Genomic DNA, 18,832 nt, shown 5'->3' with positions numbered 1-18,832 from the left:
AAAATGAAATGAGGTATATACTTACTCATATGAAAACATATTCTCCAAGTTGCAGAATAATATTATAGCAAGGGCTGATTTTTAAAAATACTTAAAAAAAACCCCATTAAATAGCTATATATGGTGGGGGCTGTCTAGGAAAGAGCATGAGGGAACTTTCTGGGGTGATGATAATGTTCTTGAGAAGGGTCTGGGTTACAGAGGTGTATGAAAATTTTAAAAAACTGAGTAAAAGTACATTTAAGATTTGTGCATTTTATTTTTTTTAAATTATATAACCTAACTAGCTATTGATGTTACCCTGAGAAGACTGATTGATTTACAATTTTTAAAATAAATTTATTTTATTTTAGGCTGCATTGGGTCTTCGTTGCTGCACGCAGGCCCTTCTCTGGTTGCGGCGAGCGGGGGCTACTCTTCGTTGAGGCGCACAGGCTTCTCACTGTGGTGGCTTCTCTTGTTGCGGAGCACAGGCTCTAAGGCGTGCAGGCTTCAGCAGTTGTGGCTCACGGGCGCTAGAGTGCAGGTTCAATAGTTGTGGTGCACGGGCTTAGTAGCTCCGCGGCACGTGGGATCTTCCCGGACCAGAGCTCGACCCCGTGTTCCCTGCATTGGCAGGCGGATTCTTTTCTTTTTTTATTCATATACATTTTTTATTGTAGACTTCTTTTTATGCTTCTATGAAATCTTAGGAACAGAATTTCTCATCATTTAAAAAAACTTTTCTTACTAGAAGAATTATACATGTTTGCTACACAAAACAAGCAAATAACAGGACCAAAAAAAAGACTCAAGTCATAATATTGCACCTATATTTTGTAATTTACTTTTTCCATCTAAATATCATAACGCACTTTTCATTCTAACAGATGCTCTCTTATATATAATGGTTACATGAAATAGATGTACCCATAATTTACTTTTTGGTACAATGTTTGCAGAGTTCACTATTACAAACAGCACTTTGATAAACATCTTTGTTGCTAAATGTCTATGGGCCAGTTTTCATTACCTTGTTAGGATAAATTCCAGAATTGCTGTGTGGTAGGGCACACAGATTTTAAAGATTTTTTGATACATACTGCCTTCTTGCATAGTGTAGGGAATCTCGAATACAAGAAGATTCTTCTCAAACCATTGGAGAAGTTTTTCCTGGAAATGAATGAATTTTTCCTTTCTCGGCACTCTACTTTACTGCTGTGCAGAATGTGTTCAGAGCAGTGTCTCCAACATCCTTGAATATCTCATTCTTTCCATAACAGATGCTTTTCTTCTGGATTGGATTAAGAGTTCCTCAGTCACAGATACTAACGTCTCTCTTGATTTTTTTCCCCCATGCCTGATGGAAAGCAGGGGAAGCTTTGGGAGAAGATCCAGTCACTGACTTTATTGAGGGATGAGTGTGATGCAGAAATAGAACGGCCAAAGATGGCTGCCAGTGAAGGGAACGTTCCACCTATGATCCCTGTAAATTCAGGAGATGGTCAGGGTGGTTTTCCATTGTGCAAACTCTTCACTTTTTAGTTGTTTCCTCATTTTGCCATGGTGCTGGTCTTGGAGAGGGCAGGCTGATTCTTAACAACTGAGCCACCAGAGAAGCCCTATTTTATTTTAAAAATTATATAACCTAACTAGCTATTGATGTCACTCTGAGAAGACTGATTGATTGACTGATGCATGCATGCATGCTGCATTGGGTCTTCGTTGCTGTGCCCAGGCTTTCTTTAGTTGTGGTGAGCGGGAGGCTACTCTTCGTTGCAGTGTGCGGGCTTCTCATTGCGGTGGCTTCTCTTGTTGTGGAGCATGGGCTCTAGGCGCATGGGCTTCTGTAGTTGTGGCATGTGGGTCAGTAGTTGTGGCTCTCGTGCTCTAGAGCACAGGCTCAGTAGTTGTAGCGCACGGGCTTAGTTGCTCCGTGGCATGTGGGATCTTCCTGGAACAGGGCTCGAACCCGTGTCTCCTGCACTGGCACGTGGATTCTTAACCACTGCAACACCAGAGAAGCCCTGTGCATTTTACTGATGGTAAATTCACCTCAAAAGAAAAACCCTATAAGCAAATACTGAGATCTTGACTCTGATATGATGAAATATTTATGGGGGAAGTATATCAATTTACTTTGCAGCATGTTCAAAAATAGGATGGAATAAAAGATGGATAAATATATGATAAATCAGTCGAATATTAATGAAAAAGTCTAGGTGATGGGATATTTTGTGTTTAGTTTTTTCAAACTTCTGTATGCTGAAAAATTTCATAATAAAGTGTTGGAAAAAACCAGCTATATGTATATAGGAAAAAGTTTGAAAGGGTATATGCTAAACTATTATATTTCTGGGAAGGGGAACTTTATCTTTTAATTCACATCTTTCTACATTAAAAGGAATATTTATGAGTATGTACTGTTTCTAACAACAATAAAATAAAAATAATTTTTTTAAAAGTCAAAATTGCTTCTCAGAAGACAGGACAAATCCCTTAATGTAAAGGGTTAACTCCTTTCTTAATGTGTTGTCTGTAGAGAAGAGGGTGTAAAAGAATGAAGGAGTAGACAGTAAGTTCTGAATTTTTAAAAAGAACACTTTTCTTTCTCTTTCTAGGAAAGAAAGCATCCATTATCCACTTCAACTAACTTTAAAGACACAATTTTCCCCAGTGCCCAGCATCTTGAGTTCTCCCACCAACATCTCCACAGATGTTATGTTGCTTTTCCTGGCATTATTTGTATTTCTCCTCTCTAATCCATATATTAAGTGTTGAGGAAAAAAATGATGGGTCAGTCTTTCCTCTAACATTTCTGAAACCAGACCTAGGTAATTCATTTTTAGTAAGTGAGACTCACTTAAAGAGATTTCCTTGTCAAATCCTGCTGGAGATGATACCTCAGAGGAACCTATTCAGGAGTTCCTCATTTGGAAAAATTATTCTTTGAGCTAATCCTCATTTTTACTTTTAAAAAAAATTTATTTATTTTTGGCTGTGTTGGGTCTTCGTTTCTGTGCAAGGGCTTTCTCTAGTTGCGGCAAGCGGGGGCCACTCTTCATCGCGGTGCACGGGCTTCTCACTATCGCGGCCTCTTGTTGCGGAGCACAGGCTCCAGACGCGCAGGCTCAGTAGTTGTGGCTCACGGGCCTAGTTGCTCCGCGGCATGTGGGATCCTCCCAGACCAGGGCTCGAACCCGTGTCCCCTGCATTGGCAGGCAGATTCTCAACCACCGCGCCACCAGGGAAGCCCTCCTTTTTTTTTTTTTTTGGCTGTACGCGGGTCTCTCACTGTTGTGGCCTCTCCCGTTGCAGAGCACAGGCTCCGGACGCGCAGGCTCAGCGGCCATGGCTCACGGGCCCAGCCGCTCCGCGGCATGTGGGATCTTCCCGGACCGGGGCACGAACCCGTGTCCCCTGCATCGGCAGGCGGACTCTCAACTACTGTGCCACCAGGGAAGCCCCCTCCTCATTTTTAAAATGGGAAAAAAAATCACTTTCTATCCATCTGAAAATTAGATGAAATCATATCTTTTGTAGGTTTTTTTTAACTGTGTGTTGGAGCCTTGAGATCTCAAATCCTGCCACTGGTCACTAGGAAAGGAGCAGAGAAATCCTTTACTTTTCCCTTTGAAATAAAACTGATTCTGTGGGCAAGAAAGTCATTTCAAGAGGCTACAGAAACTTGTGTTGACCTTGAAATCCGGAAGAGGAAGGTCCATGATGATTTTCTTTTACAGAATCAATCCTAATATGAAAAGGATATGAACAATAGGAGGAGGAACATCTCCACAAAAGCACTCCATTGTTAATCAGGTAGCTAGGCAAATGAGGAAACCAAAGGAGAGAGAGGTACTTAATAAAAAGGAGAAAGGTAATAATGGCTTTGCCTTTTTCCAAGATATCTTAAAATCTGACAAAAACGTGGCCTCTTTTGTTTTCTAAACAACAATAAGGTGACTGACCTTCAGAAAAAGTTCAGCTTGTTTATATATAATCTAAGTACTGGGTTACAATATCACTCTACGTATAGGTAATAATTATTTATTATGATTCCCATTCCCCCTTTGTAAGAATGTCAGCTCCACAGAGGCATGGATCTCTACCTATTTGTTTACTGATGTATCCAAAGCATCTAGAAAATTGTATCCAAAGCATCTAGAAAATTGCCTGATCAAAGAGGTATTAAATATTTTCTGAATGAATGAAAATATATATTCCATGGCATACTTTTTTTTTCTTTTTAATTAACTTATTTGGCTGCTTGGGGCCTTAGTTGCAGCAGCAAGAGGGATCTCCGTTGTGGCATGTGGAATCTTTTGTTGTGGCACGTGGGCTCTTCGTAGCCATGTGTGGGCTTCTCTCTAGTTGTGGTGTGGGGGCTCCAGAGCACGTGGGCTCTGTAGTTGCAGCATGTAGTCTCTCTAGTTGTGGTGCTTGGGCTCTCTAGTTGTGGCTCGCGGGCTCAGTTGCCCCACGGCATGCGGGATCTTAGTTCCACGACCAGGGACGGAACCTGCATTGGATTCTTAACCACTGTACCACCAGGGAAGTCCCTACGGTATAAGTTTCGAGGTACTCCACTAGTTGTTCTCTTTTAACCCTACTAAGCAGTATCACCACCTTCCCCCAGTTTCTTGAATTCTGCTCTTCCTAAGCACAATTTCTCTCCTTTTTTTTTTTGGCTTGTTATGCTAATTCATTTTCCTCCAGTTTTACTGAGATATAATTGAGATATAGCATTATATAAGTTTAAGGTGTACAGCATAATGGTTTGAGTTACATATACTGTGAAATGATTACAGCTATACATTTATTTAGCATCATCATCTCTTATAGATACAATCAAAAGAGAAAGCAAAAAAAAAAGAAAAAAAATTTTTTCTTGTGATGAGAACACTTAGAATTTACTTACTCTCTTAACAATTTCATATATATCATACAGCAGTGTTAACTATAGCTATGCTGTAGATTATATCCCTAGTATTTACTTATCTTGTAACTGGGAATTTGTACCTTTTGACCACTTACTCCCCTTCCCCTGATCCCTCTGGTAACCACACATAATCTGATCCCCTTTTCTATTACACACACACACATACACACACACACGTGTGCAGAGATGTTTTTAGATTCCATATGTAAGTGAGATCATACAATATTTCTCTTTCTCTTTCTGACTTATTTCTCTTAGCATAATGCCCTCAAGGTCCATCCATGTTGTTGCAAATTGCAGGATTTCCTCATTTGTTATTTTTTATGGCTGAATAATATTCCATCGAATGTACGTGTGTGTGTGTACTGTAGTATGATATACATACAACTACTTTATCCATTCATCCCTTGATGGACACTTAGGTTGTTTTCATGTCTTGGCTGTTATAAATAATGCTGCTATGAACATGGGTGTGCAGGTATCTTTTCGAGTTAGTGTTTTCATTTCCTTTGGATATATTCCCAGAAGTGAAATTGCTGGATTATATGGTAGTTCTATTTTTTAAATAATTAATTAATTAATTAAGCTACACTGGCATTTATTTAGTTGTGGCACTCGGGATCTCCACTGCCAGCGTGGGATCTTTGTTGAGGCATGTGGGATCTTTTAGGTGTGACATGCAGGATCTTTAGTTGCAGCATGTGAACTCTTAGTTGCAGCATGTGGGATGTAGTTCCCTGACCAGGACCGAACCTGAGCCCCCTGCATTGGAAGCGTGGAGTCTTAACCACTGAACCACCAGGAAGTCCCTGGTAGTTCTATTTTTAATTTTTTTTTTGCTGCATCACGCAGCATGCAGGATCTTAGTTCCCTGACCAGGGATTGAACCTGTGACCACTGGAGTGGAAGTGTGGATTATTTATTTATTTTTTGGGGCTGTGTTGGGTCTTAGGTGCAGCATGCGGGATCTTTCATTGCGGCGCGTGGGTTTCTCTCTAGTTGTGGCATGTGGGTTTTCTCTCTCTAGTTGTGGTGTGCAGGCTCCAGGGTGCGTGGGCTCTGTAGTTTGCGGCATGAAGGCTCTCTTGTTGAGGCGCGCGGGCTCAGTAGTCATGGAGCGTGGGCTTAGTTGCCCTTCGGCATGTGGGATCTTAGTTCCCTGACCAGGGATTGAACCTGCGTCCCCTGCATTGGAAGGTGGATTCTTTACCACTGGACCACCAGGGAAGTCCTGGAAGTGTGGATTCTTAACCACTGGACTGCTGGGGAGGTCCCTATTTTTAATTTTTTGAGGATCCTCCATACCGTTTTCCAAAATGCCTGTACCAACACAATTTCTTAAACAGAACCAGCTCCCTCACACTTTTATATTCTCATGTATCATTCTTCTCACTTAAAATTAAATCCTCTCTACCAAACTCTGTCCTTTGCCTCATTCTTAACCTTACCTAAAAATCTGTAATTTTAACATAGCTATTGTAAACAACCACATTCAACCCAGATTGCTAGAGTTGCTATCTCCAATAAGGTAGTTAATGTAATTAAAATTATCCTTTGTTGTTTATATAGTTGGTGGTTTTCTCTATCCATGTAATAAAGATATTCTCCAATTTATCAAGTATGTAAGAAGGAATTAATATTCAGTATATATAAAGAACTAAGCTTAAGAACAAAAAAAAATTGACTCAATTCAAAAATGGACAAGGACTTGGGAATTCCCAGGCAGTCCAGTTGACAGGACTCGGCGCTTTCACTGCTGTGGGCCCGGGTTCAATCCTGATTGGTGAACTAAGATTTTAAGATCTTGCAAGCTGTGTGGTGCAGCCAAAAAAACAGGCAATCTACAGATTCAATTCAATCCCTATCAAATTACCAATGGCCTTTTTCACAGAACTAGATCAAAAAAATCTTAAAATTTGTATGGAGACACAAAAGACCTTGAATAGCCAAAGCAATCTTTTTTTTTTTTAATTTATTTATTTTTGGCTGCATTAGGTCTTGGTTGCTGCACTTGGGCTTTCTCTAATTGTGGCGAGCAGGGGTTACTCTTCATTGTGATGTGTGGGCTTCTCATTGCCATGGCTTCTCCTGTTGCAGAGCATGGGATCTAGGCACGTGGGCTTCAGTAGTTGTGGCACATGGGCTCCAGTAGTTGTGGCTCGCAGGCTCTAGAGCGCAGGCTCGGTAGTTGTGGCGCACGGGCTTAGTTGCTCTGTGACATGAGGGATCTTCCCAAACCAGGGCTCGAACCTGTGTCCCCTACATTGGCAGGTGGATTCTTAACCACTGTGCCACCAAGGAAGCCCAGCCAAAGCAATCTTGAAAAAGAAAAATGGAGCTGGAGGAACCAGGTTCCATGACTTCAGACTATACTATAAAGCTACAGTCATCAAAACAGTACAGTACTGGCACAAAAACAGAAATATTGATCAATGGAATAGGATAGAAAGCCCAGAAATAACCCCACACATCTATGGTCAATCTATGACAAAGGAGGCAAATACAATGAAAAAAAGACAGTCTTTTCAATAAACGGTGCTAGGAAAACCAGACAGCTACATGTAAAAAAATGAAACTAGAACATTCTTGAACACCATACACAAAACTTAACTCAAAATGGATTAAAGACCTAAATGTAAGACCAGATACTATACAACTCTTAGAGGAAAACATAGGCAGAATACTCTTTGACATAAATCACAGCAATATGTTTTTCTCTTTTTTTAAATTAATTTTTATTGGAGTATGGTTGCTTGCAATATATTTTTCGATCCATCTCCCAGAGTAATGGAAATAAAAACAAAAATAAACAAATGGGACCTAATTAAACTTAAAAGCTTTTGCACAGCAAAGGAAACCACAAACAAAACAAAAAGACAACCCACAGAATGGGAGAAAATATTCACAAATGATGTGACCAACAAGGGATTAGTGTCCAAAATTTACAAAGAGCACATGTGGCTCAATATCCAAAAAACAAACAACCCAATCAAAAAATGGGCAGAAGACCTAAATAGACATTTCTCCAAAGAAGACATACAGATGGCCTAGAGGCACATGAAAAGATGCTCAACATCACTAATTATGAGAGAAATGCAAATCAAGACTACAGTGAGATATCACCTCACATGGTCAGAATGGCCATCATCAAAAACTCTACGAACAATAAATGCTGGAGAGGGCATGGAGAAAAGGGAACCCTCCCACACTGTTGGTGGGAATGTAAATTGGTACAGCCACTATGAAGAACAGTGTGGAGGTTCCTTAAGAAAACTAAAAATAGAGCTACCATATGATCCAGCAATCCCACTCCTGAGCATATATCTGGCGAAAAACATGGTTTGAAAGGATACATGCACCCCAGTGTTCACTGCAGCACTGTTTACAATAGCTGACACATGAAAGCAACCTAAATGTCCATTGACAGATGAATGGATAAAGAAGATGTGGTACATATATATAATGGAATATTAGTCATTAAAAAGAATGAAATAATGCCACTTGCAGCAACATGGATGGACCTGGAGATTATCATACTAAGTGAAGTGAGTCAGACAGAGAAAGAAAAATATCATATGATATCGCTTACATGCAGAATCTAAAAAAAAAAAAAAAATACAAATGAACTTATTTACGTAACAGAAACAGACTCAAAAACTCAGAGAATAAACTTATGGTTACCAGGGGAGAAGCGTGAGGGGGAGGGATAGATTGGGAGTTTGGGATTGACATGTACACACTGCTATATTTAAAACAGATAACCAAAAAGGACCTACTGTTAAAAAAAAAAAGACAAGGACTTGAGTAGACATTTCAGTAAAGAAGATATACAAATGGCCAATAAGTACTTAAAGAGATGTTCAACATCACTAATCATTAGGAAAATGAAAATCAAAACCACAACGAGACACTGCTTCACACCTGTTAGGATGGCTATTACAGAAAAAAACAGAAAATGACAAGTATTACCAAGGATGTGGAGAAACTGAACTCTTAAGATTTGCTGGTGGGGTTGTAAAGTGGTATAGTCTGTAGATGTACCATATGATAAAGCAATTACACTTCTGGGTACACACATAAAAGGACTGAAACCAGGGGTCCTCAACAGAGAATTCTGTAAGCCAATGTTTATAGCAGTATTATTCGCAATTGCAAAAAAGTGAAAACATTAGAAAATGTCCATTGACAGATGAATGGATAAACAAAATGTGTGCGTATGTATACATACACACACACAAAGGAATACTATCCACCATTAAAAAGAAATGAAGTTCTCATATATGCTGCAAAATGGAAGAACTTATGTTAACATAAAGACATTATGTTAAGTGAAATCAGGAAGACACAAAAGGACAAATATTGTTGTTAAGATTTCGCCTATATGAGGTACCTATAATAGTCAAATCATAGAGCTAGAAAGAAGAACAGTGGTTATCAGAGGCTGGGGGAAGGGGAGAATAGGAAATTGTTATTTAATGGGTACAGAGTTTCAGTTTGGGATGATGAAAAAGTTCTAGAAATGCACAGGGGTGATGGTTGCACAACAGCGTGAATGTACTTAGTGCCACTGAACCTTATACTTAAAAATGGTCAAAATGCAAAATTTAAGTTATGTATATTTTACCTCAAGTTAAAATTAATAATGTAATATACCAAAACCACTGTGTGCTTTAAAATGGGTGAATTGTGCCTCAATAAGCTGTTAAAAAAAGTACACCCATGTTAAAATTTTTTGCTTCATCCATTAAACAATTACTTAGAAAGGCTCAGAAGGAGAAGGAAAGCCTATTGTAAATGCCCATATTTTTGCTTACTGTATTCTTTCTGCATTCCTGATGTTCCAAGGTTCCTTCTTTTATTTCTTTCTGTTTAGAGAACTTCCTTTACCCATAGGATAGATTTGCTGGCAACAAACCTAAGAATCCTTTGCTTCTTTCAATTCCTGAAAGAAGGATATTTTCATTGGGTATAGGATTCTGGTTTGACAGTTCTTCTTTCAGTACTTGAAAAATGTGCCACTTACATGAACTCAGACGTGAAATCCACTGTCATTTGATTTGTTTTACCCCTATGGATATGAAGTCATTTCTCTCTCATTGTTTTAAAATTGTTTTGTCTTTAGTATGCTGAAGTTTGATCATGTGTCTCAGCATGGATTTCTTTGACTATATATACCCTGTTCCGGGTTTGCTCATCTTCTTGAATCAGAAGGTTTATGTCTTCTGCCAAATTTGGGAAGTTTTCAAGACATTATTTACTCAAGTACTTTTTTTAATCTCTACCTTCTTTCTTTTCTCCTTCCAGGACACCAAGAACATAAATATTAGCTCTTTTGTCATGGTCCCATAGCCTCCAGTTTGTTTGTTTTTTTAAATGTCTATTTTCTCTTTTGTTCAGATTGGGTAATACTTGTAACACTCCATCACCTACTTCACTGATTCTTTCCTGTATATCTTTCATTCTGCTGTTGAGTCTATCCCCAAGCTTTTAATTTCAGCTACTGCATCTTTCAATTCTAAAAATTATATGTTTTTCCTATTTTTCATTTCTTTGCCAAGGCTTTCTATCTTTTTATGTTTTAAGCATGTTTATAACTGCTTGTTGAAGTGTTTTTTAAAAATCATAATTGTTGTAAAATCTGTCAGATAATTCTAATATCTTGGTGTTGGCATACATTGATGCCTTTTAAAATTCAGTTTGAGATCTCCCAGGTTCTTGGTATGACATATGATTTTCAATTCAAACCTAGACATTTTTGTATTATGTTATGAGATTTTGGGATTTTATATGTACCTCCTGCCCCTAAACATGCATAGCCTACCCTATTATCAACATCCTCCACCAGAGCGGTACATTTGTTAACAACTGAAGAACATATACTGACATATCATTATCACTCAAAGTCCATAGTTTACATCAGTATCTTAGTATTGCATATTCTATGACTTTGAACAAATGTATAATGATATGTATTCACCATTAAGGTATCACAACGAATAGTTTCATTGCCCTAAAAATCCTCTGTGCTCTGTAGATTCATCCTTCCTTCCCCTCAAACCACTGGCAATCACTGATCTTATTAATGTCTCCACAGTTTTGCCTTCCAGAATGTCATTTAGTTGGAATCATACAGTATGTAGCCTTTTCAGATTGGCTTCTTTCATTCAGTACTATGAATTTAAAATTTTTCACTGTCTTTTCATGGCTTGATAGCTATTTCTTTTCAGTGCTGAATAATATTCCACTGTCTGGATGTACCACAGTTTATCCATTCACTTACTGAAAGACATCTTGGTTGCTTTCAAGTTTTGGCAATTATGAATAAAGCTGCTTTAAACATCTGTGTGCAGGTTACTGCACAGACTTAAGTTTTCAACTTCTTTGGGTAAATACCAAGGAGTTCAATTGTTGGATTGTATGGTAGGAGTGTGTTTAGTTTTTTAATACAATTGATTTTTATATACTGATTTTTTTCCCCCAGTAGTCTTGCTACCAGTTGTAGTAACTTTTTAGTGCATCTCTTTGGATTTTCTACATACACGATCATGTTATTTGCAAACAGAAACAGTTTGACTTTTTCCTTCCTGATCTTTATGACTTTTATTCATCTTCTTGCCTTACTGCACTGGTAGAACATCCAGAATAATGCTGAAAATAAGTAAATAGAGTGAACATTTTTACTTTCTTTCCAATTTTAGAAGGAAGCATTCAATATCCTATCATTAAGTATGATCTGCTTTTTATTCAATGTAACACTAAGGAAATTCCTTTCTAGTTCTAAGAGTTTATAATCAACTTTGTTCTGTAGTTGTTTTTTTCAACTAAAGTCTTTGTCAGGTTTTCTATCAGGGTTACACTAAGCTTATGAAATGAGTTGGGAATTGTTTCTCCCCTACTTTCACAAAGTGTTTGTGTTAAGACTGGTGTTATTTGTTTCTCAAATATATATAAGAGTTCACAAGGGAAAACCGTTTAGTTCCGGAATTTTTTTTTTTTTTTTGGCTGCATTGGGTGTTTGTTGCTGTGCTCGGGCTTTCTCTAGTTTGGAGAGTGGGGGCTACTCTTCCTTGCAGTGCGTGGGCTTCTCACTGCAGTGGCTTCTCCTGTTGCACAGCACGGGCTTTAGGCACACGGGCTTCAGTAGTTGTGGCACACAGGCTCAGGAGTTGTGGCTCACGGGCTCTAGAGCGCAGGCTCAGTAGTTGTGGTGCGCAGACTTAGCTGTTCCGCGGCATGTGAGATCTTCCCGGACCAGGGCTCGAACCCGTGTACCCTGCATTGGCAGGTGGATTCTTAACCACTGCGCCACCAGGGAAGCCCCAGTTCTGGAATTTTTCATGTGAAAGATTTAGTAAGGAACTCAATTTCTTTAAACAATTATAGGATATTCAGATGTTTAATTTCATTTATAAGTTGTATTTTGTAAGGAATTTGCCCATTTCATATATTGTTAAACGTATTGGCATAAAGTTATTTATATTATTAGCCTCTTAATGACTGTAGGACCATTAGTATGGATACTGGTAAATTGTGTTACCTCTTCCTTTGTCTTGATCAGTGCAGCGAGAGGTTATTAATTTTGTTGCTATTTTCAAATCTTTGTTCCCTTATTGTCTGTTTAATATTTTACTGATTTCTGTTCGTTATCATCTACCAGTTTTCTAGAAATCAGTGGGATGGCTTTACTCTTCTCATTGACATTGAGTACAGTCAGTCCTCCATATCTGTGGGTTCTAGGCATCTATGGATTCAACCAAACTTGGATCAAAAATAAATTTTAAAAAATTCCAGAAAATTCCAAAAAGCAAAACTTGAATTTTCCCAGTGCTGGTAACTATATACACAGCATTATAAGTAATCTAGAGATGATTAAAAGTCTACAAGAGGATGTGTGTAGGTTATATGCAAATACTACACCATTTTATATAAGGGACTTGAACATCCTTGGATTTTAATATCTGAGGAGGCTCCTGGAACCAATACCCCACAGATACAGAGGGACAACTTTACTTGGTCATAGTAAACCAAGGGGAGGGGGTATCCACTCTGTGTTAATTATTTCAAAATAAGTATCATTTAATCCTCACAACTCAGGTTGGAAACAGTCTCAACATATAGGTGAAGATGCTGAGATGTAGAGTAGATAATTAACTTGTTCAAGATCACTTAGCTACAAGAGTGTGAAATGAAAAGAGGAGTCTCTTGTGTTTGATTCCAAGGTGTGTTGAGGGTCCCCAAGACCACCTTCAGGTCTGGTGACTCACAGGACTCAGCATATAATCAGACTCATGGCTATATTTTAGTATAGCAAAAAGACACAAAGCAAAATCCATAAAGAGAAAATATACATTGGGCAAAATCTGGAGGGAAACAGGCACAAGTTTACAAAAGTCCTCTCTCAGTAGAGTCATGCAAGATGCAATCTTTGGCAATGTACTGTGACGATACGTGTAAAATGTTGGCTAACAAGAGAGCTCATTAGAAACTCAGCACCCAAGGTTTTAATTCGTGGCTGGTCATTTAGGTACCCTCTACCTAGGATGTACCAAAATTCCATTCTCTTTGAATGAAACCAAGTGTTCAGCAGAAACCATACAGTTTATACATGGTAGGCACAGTAAGACTCTCTTACCATCTAGGGAAAGTTTTATAATAGAGGGAACTATTTACTATTCAAGTTTCCAGATGCCAGCTAATGGCCAACCTTGTAAGCAGGACTTTCTAAGAATAGAAGTCTTAGGTCTGCTATTTTAATTCTTTTCTGCACATAAGGCCTATGTTCTTTCCACTGTATCAGGAAAAGCAGTCAAGATTTGGCCTAAGTCTGAATGACTTATAGGGGCAAATGACAAAAGCTATGTTGAGAAGGATTCTGAATTCTTTTCTGAGCTCACCAGAAAAGGGTATCACGATATATTTCACAACAACTGTCAGAGTAAAAAGAAGGGCCTACATACTAAGTAATGGATTCTTGTTGACTGATAAGTCTACTGCAAAAACAGCTTCAATTCAGTAATTACCAGTTATTGAATGATTACTCTGTTAGGTACTGTGCTAAGTATTTTACATGCATTATTTTATTTAATATTCATACTAATTTCTATTTTACACTAAAGAATTTGAGGCCTTAAAAAAAAAAAAAAAAGAATTTGAGGCCTTGAGATGTGTCAAGTTGCCCAGGATCACACAGCTAGTAATTGTTGGAGGTGGAATTTGACTCAAGGCCTAACTGATGCCAGAAGCCAAATGTGAAAGCCTATGTCTTCATTTTTCTTGCTCTCATACTCCCCAGAAGATTTTTGAAAAACTATGAATCCCCTTATGCATTTTCATTCTTTTTTTTTTTTCCTTTGCAATACGCGGGCCTCTCCCGTTGCGGAGCACAGGCTCCGGACGCGCAGGCTCAGCGGCCATGGCTCACGGGCCCAGCCTCTCCGCGGCATGTGGGATCTTCCCGGACTGGGGCACGAACCCGTGTCCCCTGCATCGGCAGGCGGATTCTCAACCACTGTGTCACCAGGGAAGCCCTCCCTTATGCATTTTTAAATGTAAAGTTTAAACAGTTGCAAATGATGTAATATTTGGTTACAGCGTTTAAAAATGATGAAACTGCATACCATAGGGATTTAATACTTATCACTATTCATTAAAAAAGGAATACTCCCTTCTTTAACATTTAGAAAATTAAATCATTTCTTTTTATCCTTGAACATTATTTCTATTTCACTTATTCTGGGGAATTTTATCTTAATATTATATGTTTTTTTTGCTTGAAATTCTTTTATTGAACAATCTATCCTCCTACTCTACAAAAAAGTGTTTAACACTAAAAGTAGCTGTGAACATAAAGCTCAAAGCATTAAAAATTTTCTTTTGCATTGTATAATCACTGTAATTTTTATAAATATATGCCTGACCAAACCAACATAAATATAATATACATTTTCAAAATTACAGCTTTATTGGGGCAAAATTCACATACCATAAAATTCAACTTTTTAAAATGTACTATTCAGTGGGTTTTAGTATATGGAGTGTGTAGCCATCACTACAGGATGGTTAATTTTATGTGTCAACTTGGCTGGATCACAGTACCCAGATATTTGGTTAAACATGATTCTAGATGTGTCTGTCAAAGTATTTTTTGGATGAGATTAACATGCAAATCAAAAGATTCCAAGGAAAGCAGATTATTCTCCATAATGTGGGTAGAATTCATCCAATCAGATGAAGGACTCAAAAGAATAAAGACTGACTTCCACAGAGTGAATTCTGTCAGTAGACTGCCTTCAGACTCCTTGAGCTGCAAGATCAACTTTTTCCTGGGTCTCCATGCTGCCAGCCTACCTTGCAGATTTTGGACTTGCTAGCCTCCACAACTGCGTAAGCCAAGTCCTTAAAATAAACCTTTCTCCCTATATATCTTATTGGTTGTTTCCTTGGAGACCTCTGACTAATATAATCAACATTATTTGGGAACATTTTCGTCATCCCCAAAAGAAACCTTGTACCCATTAGCAGTCACTCCACATTCTCCCCTACCCCCAGTCCCTGGAAACCATTCATCTACTTTGTGTTTCTATGTATTTGCCTATTCTGGACATTTCATAAAAATGGAATCATAAAACACGTGGTGTTTTGTGACTGTCTTTTTTTTTTGTGTGACTGTCTTCTTTCACAAAGCATAATGTTTTCACGGTTCACCCATGTTGTCACATGTCTCAGTACTTAATTTCTTGTTATTGCCCAATAACATTCCTTTGTGCAGATATATCACATTTTGTTTATGCACAGCATGCGAGATTCCAGTTCCCTGACCAGGGATCATACACCCCTCCCCCCGCCCCAAGTGGAAGCACAGGATCCTAACCATTGGACCACTAGGGAAGTCCTTTGGATGTATGTTTTCAATTCTTTTGGGTATGTATCTAAGCAGCAGTATTGCTAGGTCTTATATTAAGTCTGTGATTAACTTGTTGGGAACTACTAAAATGTTTCCCAAAGAGGTTTACACCACTTCACATTCTTACCAGCAATATATGAGGGTTCCAGTTTCTTCACACCCTCATTAATCCTTTAATTAAAGCCATCCCAGTGGGTGTGAAGTGATAATCTCATTATGGTTTTGATATCCATTTCCCTAATGACTAATGATGTTGAGCATCTTTTCATGTGCTTATTGACCATTTCTATATCTTTTTCTGGAGAAAGATCAATTCAAATCATTTACTCTTGAAAAGATTCTGTTGTTTGTCTTTTTATTGTTGAATTATAACAGTTCTTTATATATATGGGTTTCTGGATACAAGTCTCTTACTTGATATATGATTTGAAAATGCTTCTCCCTTTCTGTGGGTTGTTTCAGCTTCTTGATGGTGTTCTTTGAAGCACAAAAGTTTTAAATATTGATGAAGTTCAATTTGTCTCTTTTTTTTCTTTTGTTGTACATGATTTGGGTGTCAGACACCTAAGAAATTATTACCTAGTCCAAGGTCACAAAGATTTACTCTTATGCTTTCCTTCTAAGAGTTGTATAATTTTAGCTCTTATATTTAGGTTGATGATCCATTTTGAATTACTTTATCCTTTTGTATGTGCATATTCAGCTATCACAGTAACCATCTGTTGAAAAGACCATGCTTTCCTCATTGAACTGTTGTGGCACTGTTGTAAAAAATCAATTGACTAAGAATGTAAAGGTATAATATACAGTTTGATAAATGAGTATTTATCATAAAAAGTAAATTTTTTTGAAGTGCATTTCTCTAAAGAGATAAAGAAACCTGATTTCATTAAAAATTAAAAAATAAGTATTACCTTCCATTTACTGAATGACTCCATTGATAAGATGCATTATTATTTTATCTGTATAACTATTTTATTCACATAACTAATATCGCAAAGACAGAGATGAACCTAGGTCTGGCTGACTCAAAGTCAGGCTCTTTGTTTACATGATACTGGAAGTGACCTGTTTGAAACAGCTGACTGGCCTCCCTCCCTATCCTAATCATAAATTATTATCTGAACAACAAAACAGCACTGTCCAGAAAAAAAATTTTTATCCTGTAACAGCCTGATTTTATGTCTTGTTTCACAAGAAAAAAGCCCCACTACTTGGATAGGTTTTTCCATTATTTACTTAATTTGCAGACCACTGAGTACAGATTAGTCTTAGTAAGAGACTAAAGTGGGGATTTAGAGAGAGAAAACCTTTATTTAAATTAAGGGATTTCCATTCTGGACCTCTTAACCACTATTCATGCCAGATATGTGACAGAAATATTGGCCTATCCATTATTCATCTCATCTCCCTTGGAATTAACTGACTCTATCACCCCCTTGAATAGTCAGAGCTTCTTTCCAAAATTTGAGTTATGAATTAGCCAATTTCCCATCCAGAACAAAACCAGTGAGACCAAAATGGTCATGTTTTCCTTTACACAGAATTTTTAAAATTACCTCTTATTTTCAAAGCCTATTTATCATTAGCACGTTCTAGGAAATAGCTAAATCTGCTGAGAACCTTCTTCCACTGCTATGACCTCACTACTAAAAACAAAAGGCTCTTTCAAAAGAGCTTTGGCACTAAGCCCAGAGAATACGGAATTTACTCTTACCTTTTTTAAGTAAGCAATAGTACAGTTATCTAGCTGAGAATTAAACCTTGTAATGCTTGTTGTACTTAAACTATTCTCTAGCCACCCAATACAGAATAATTAAAGCAAACAAATCTCTATTGCAGAACTTGTCTACCCCTGTTGCTTTAAATACATTGCTGGTGCTGGGCCCTCTGGGGAGAAAAAAGGAACTAGATAATCATAACACACAGAAAAGCCCCATAGTCAAGAGAGTCAAGAGTCATAGTTGAAGAGAACACTAAAAGCACTGGATCAACATCTACTACACAAATAAGCTGTTCCTGGAAAAAAAAATTCTCATCCTATATTCAATTATGTATTCTAATTTCTCCTTTTCTTTCACTGTATAACCAATATTTGTTAAACTTCTATTATGTACGAAGCATGGGGAAATCAAAGGAGAATAAGAAAGACAAATGATCCTGTGCTCCTAGAGCTTATAATCTGGTGGAGGAGACATTACTAAATGAGTAAACAAATATAGTAATTATAGATTACAGAAAGAAGTAAACAGGGTGCTCTGATACAGACTTGATATAGAGGAAGGAACCCTCTTTTGTAGGATAATCAGCAAAAAAATTTTAAAGAAAATAATATTTAAGCTGGTACTGACATTTAGCTCATCCTCAAAGGATGAGAAGAAATCCACCATGGGAAGTTTGAAGAAGAGCTTTGCAGGCAATGGTAATAATAAGCATAATGATCTTTTGGTTGGAAAGAGTTTGGTATGGTCTAGAATCTGAAAGAAGGCCAGCATGACACACAATACAGTGATTATAAGGGAAATATGGGAAACAACAGAGGCAGAAAAATGAGGTAGTCAGGAACCAGATCATTCCCAAGAGTTGGGGTAAGGAGTTTATAGTTTAATGGTGAACACTGGAAGGTTTTAAGTACGATTTAGTTTAAGTTATAAAATCATTTCCCTTTTTACTGTGTGGAGAGTAGATTGGAAGGGAGCAAGAATGGAAGTGGACAGATCTTTTAGAAAGCTATTGCAATGGCCTGAGCAAAAGATAATAGTGGCATGGACTTGAATAATGACAATGGAATTTGAAGAGAAGTAGGATATATTTCAAGGACGAAAATAACAGAACTTGTAGATGGATTGGATGAGGCCAATCCAGGAAATCCAGGATGCCTTCTAGGTACACTTTACTCATCTGATAAGCTCAACAGTATGATCCTGGAAGGTATTATTATTGAAATGCTAAACAAAGACTTGAATTTTCTCCAAAAATAAATAGAGAGATAAATCTTGATCAATTTTCAA

The 18,832-nt window shown here is 37.8% G+C and overlaps 1 protein-coding gene across 4 annotated transcripts in view; it reads right to left on the bottom strand.

Moving 5' to 3' along the window:
- Nucleotides 1–18,832, bottom strand: part of ASH1L (ASH1 like histone lysine methyltransferase) — a 206,190-nt gene that overhangs the window by 49,063 nt on the left and 138,295 nt on the right. The window lies entirely within an intron of this gene.

This window comes from Grampus griseus (assembly GCF_964374135.1).
Source record: "Grampus griseus genome assembly, chromosome: 1".
In the NCBI taxonomy this organism is placed as follows: Eukaryota; Metazoa; Chordata; class Mammalia; order Artiodactyla; family Delphinidae; genus Grampus; species Grampus griseus.
The sequence above is the reverse complement of the archived record's forward strand: the minus strand, read 5'-3'. Positions and strand labels throughout refer to the sequence as shown.